Source organism: Apis mellifera, linkage group LG16 (genome assembly GCF_003254395.2).
Source record: "Apis mellifera strain DH4 linkage group LG16, Amel_HAv3.1, whole genome shotgun sequence".
Classification (NCBI taxonomy): domain Eukaryota; kingdom Metazoa; phylum Arthropoda; class Insecta; order Hymenoptera; family Apidae; genus Apis; species Apis mellifera.
In genome coordinates, this window is record NC_037653.1 from 3,227,836 (window position 1) to 3,230,603 (window position 2,768).

General features: G+C 48.7%; 1 non-coding gene across 1 annotated transcript; it reads right to left on the minus strand.

Moving 5' to 3' along the window:
* Nucleotides 1-1,087: 1,087 nt before the first annotated feature.
* Nucleotides 1,088-1,225, minus strand: Mir3797 (microRNA 3797). Its single transcript, NR_039502.1, has one exon. It is a non-coding gene; the product is annotated as a microRNA 3797 (primary transcript).
* Nucleotides 1,226-2,768: the final 1,543 nt, after the last annotated feature.

The following is a 2,768-nucleotide window of genomic DNA, read 5'->3' on the forward strand; positions in this document are numbered from 1 at the left end:
GAAATATTTCCATTGGAAGCATATATATATATATCCAAATTTTTCGAAAATACATATATCACGGGTTCGTTACTACTACAAAGTGGACGATGCCAAACGACCCAATAAATTACATCTCGCTGTACAAATGGAGTCGCGCGAGCGGGTATTTCGTGCGCGTTATTTCTCTCTCTCTCTCTCTCTCTCTCTCTCTCTCTCTCTCTCTCTCGTTGCTGTTGGACGAGGGAAGGGGAGGGAGGGAGAGAAGGGGGATGGTTGAACCCTGGGCTGGCTCGGAGAGATCGATTCTGTACCCGGCACGAGGAGTACAACCTCCCCGGCTTCCATTCTCCCACCCCCCTCCCCCTCCTTCCTTCCTCCTCCACCAATCTCCCCCTTTCTTCCCCGCGCCACCGTATTCCATCCACTCGACCAACAACTTCTTCTTCTTCTTCTTCCTCCTCCTCCTCCTCTTCGTCGACGTAGCCGTCGACGTAGCAAGATTTCGAACTTTTGTGGAATAACGTTTTTAACGATCTTCTTTTTTGCCTCTCCTCCAAAGTTTATTTAATTTTTTTCTCCTTTTTGGAGGAGAAAAGGGTAACTTTTATCTTCTTCTTTTTTAAAAATCGGTCGAAGGAATCGGTAATTTCGAATTTAATAATTTATAATTTTTATCGAGAGAAGAAGGAAAAAGATGTTCGAAGTAATATTGTGAATATTTTTAACCGGCTTTAAAAAGGAGGAGCGGTTAAAAATTCCCTCCCTGATCGAAACCCTCCCTCGGAGATTGGACGCTTTGTTTGAAGGAAGAAGGAGGGAAAAGCTTGTTTTTTTTCCAAAGCGAACGTCCTTTCCTTCTTGTTTGCCAGGGTGTGGTTTCCCTGGAAACCGGGGATGGTGGATATATTTGTGTCGAGGAGGGGGAGGGAACAGGGAGAGAGAAGGGAGAAGGGAATAAATTTGGAGTATGTTGGAAAGACGAGTGTTCGCGCTCCATTGTGCTTCTATTTTTAATGTCGAATCTCGGGAGGAACGCATTTGCCCGATTCTACCCGATGGGATTTTGTTATTATTATTATTATTATTATTATTCACGCGACGTGCAACGATACACGACGGTTCCTCTCTTTATTTCTTCCTTTCTTTCTCCTCTTTCCGCTCGGACGCGAAACGTCTCTCACGGAGCGGAGGTTTCGAGAGGAGGTTTGACACTTGAAATAAAATACGAGCCAGTTCTGTCCCGTGTCACGAACCGCGCCTACGTCCGTGCTCGCTCGTATAGATAGAAATCGTGTGTTTCCGCGCGTAGGAGAGCGCATTGCATTCTTCCTTCTCTCTCTCTCTCTCTCTCTCTCTCTCTCCTCTTCTCTTCTCCTCTTCTTCTCGTAGACGTACGAGTTTGATAGTTCGAAGCTTGGGTAAGATTAATCAAGAGATAGTTCATTTCATATTCGTGTAATAACATAATGGTAATAATCGAGAAGAGAAAATTCGCTTCGAATCTTTCAATCTCGTCCAGAAAAGAAAAGGAATAATCGAGGAATATATTCGAAACGTTCGATATTCCTCGATCTTTCTTCCGCGTACGCACAAAGCCCGTCGTCGAATAGCGAGATCAGAGCGGCGATGGTGGGGGGGGTTCCGCTCGAAGCGAAAGGTTCGCTTCGAGAAGCAAAGTCGAGAATTCGAGTCGAGCGGAGTCGAGTGGAGTCGATGGGAGCCGAGTGGAGCCGAGTCGGGCCGAATCGAGCCGAATGGAGCCGAACGGGGAGCGTAAGCGTAGCGCGAGTGGTGGGGAGGGCCGCGCGAGACGCTGCGCGTCGGCGCGGTGGTGGGGGCACCGCCGCTTCTCCCGGGGAGGGGAGAGGTGGTGGGGCGTAGAATCTGCGCGACCGAACAACTGGTTCAGTGCGCGGCACGTCCCATCCAGAAAGCATGAGTCCCGTTTTACCAACGTGGTCCATTGTTATGCGCTCGAAAAGTAGAAGCGGAGTACATTGTTGGCGGCACGCAGGCGCGCACCTCTTCCTTTTGTGATTCACCTTTCTGCCAGGCATCGTGATCGGATATCTTCCACCATATATTTTTTTCTCTTTTTCTTCCTCTTCTTCTTTTTCCTCCTCCTCCTCCTCCTCCTCCTCCTCCCCTCCTCCTCCTCCTCCTCCTCCTCCTCCTTTTCTCTTCTTTTTCTTCTTCTTCTTCCTCTTCCTCTTCCTCTTCCTCTTCCTCTTCTTCTTTTCCCGCGCCCGAATACACGAAACGACGGTGTAACGGAGAAACGGTGTAAACCCCTCTGGAACCATTATTTCGATACTCTCCCCTCTCTCTCTCTCTCTCTCTCTCGCTCTCTCTCATTCTCTCTCTCTATCTATCTCTCGCCTCTGTTATTCCTGCTCGATCGTCGTGTCCCCGTCGTGGTCGCCGCCCACTTCCGGATACACACCGGGTCCCGGCGCTTTCGACGGCGAATTTTTCGAGTGTTTCTCCTCTCTCTCTCTCTCTCTCTCTCCCCTTTTCCTTTTCCCTTCCTCCCCCTCCATCCCCCTCCGAGTTGAATTTTTGCCAAGCTTGGAAAACTTGTGGAAGTGAGTCACGTTTTGGGGAAAAAAGTTTCAAGTGATATAATGGGCATTGTTGACGAGTTGGGTGTTTGGACCGTGGAATAACACGACGACGAAGGGGTTTAACCGCGGCGGGTTTAGCGCACACGTGAACGCACGATATTCCTTCTTTTTCTTTCTTTTTCAACTTTTTTTTAACGGAGGAGAGATAAGATAAGATCCGGA